Source organism: Triticum dicoccoides, chromosome 1B (assembly GCF_002162155.2).
Source record: "Triticum dicoccoides isolate Atlit2015 ecotype Zavitan chromosome 1B, WEW_v2.0, whole genome shotgun sequence".
NCBI lineage: Eukaryota > Viridiplantae > Streptophyta > Magnoliopsida > Poales > Poaceae > Triticum > Triticum dicoccoides.
This window is the reverse complement of record NC_041381.1, coordinates 175,884,475-175,885,714: the sequence shown is the minus strand read 5'-3', so window position 1 is coordinate 175,885,714 and position 1,240 is coordinate 175,884,475.

The following is a 1,240-nucleotide window of genomic DNA, read 5'->3' as shown; positions in this document are numbered from 1 at the left end:
AGTGAGATCCCTGAAGAACCTGCCAGGTATTGTCGAACCTGCCCTCCAACGCAACCATGTAGCGACGGACGTGCTCGTCCTCCTCGCTGACACGGTGACGTACCACCTCCGTGGTGTCCGGAAGCCTCGGCACCGTCACTAGCCCACGCGACCGCCACCAAAGAAGGATCGGGTCAACAACGGGCTGCCTCCTCACCAACCTACGTTCCCCAGAAGGTAGCACCTCCCAATACCAGCTCGGCGGAGCCCAGTCCCGAACATGGCCCTGATCAAGCAGTCCTCCACCGCCGAGTCGACGACGACGAGGATGCGGGATAGGCATCGTCGACGTCGATGCGGGAACTACTTCTATATATAGTTAAATAAAGTAGTTTTATTAATTAAATCAACTAGTTCAACTACTAAGCACTTACTATAAATAAATAAAGTAGTACTTATTAAAAATAAACTACTTCTATATATAATAAAATAAATTGGTTTATTAAATCAACTAGCTAGTTCAACTATATATGAAGCACTTGCTATAAATAAAATAAAATACTACTTACTAAAATAAACTAGTTTAACTATAGTTCTATTATTTTATTTAATAGAAAAAAATAAAGTACACATCTAAATAAAGTACTACTTACACAATATGAAAAAAAAGTACACATCTAAATAAAGTACTACTTACACAATATAAAGTACTACTTACTATAAAATAAAGTGCTACTTACACAATATGAAAAAAAAATCTAACAGAAAAATCTATGAACTACACATCTAACAAAAAAAATCAATGAACTACAAAAAAATCATTAAAATTCTATGAACAAAATTGGAACAGAAAAAAATCATAAAAATTCTATGAACAGAAAAAAATCATAAAAATTTGACATCTAAATTACTTACACAATATGAAAAAAAATTGACATCTAAATTACAACAGAAAAAATCATAAAAATTTGACATCTAAATTATAACAGAAAAAATCATAAAAAAATCTAACACAATATGAACAAATTAATTACACAATATGAAAAAAAATCTAACAGAAAAATCTATGAACTACACATCTAACAAAAAAAATCATTGAACTACAAAAAAATCTAACAAAATCTAACAAAATCTAACTCAATTAACTACTATTAACATCAAATTAAATCTACAAAAAAATCTAACTCACGACGACGGTGTCGGGGACAGCGACGGCGACGGCGACAGCGACGACGGGGTGCGGCGCGGGGCGGCGCGGCGA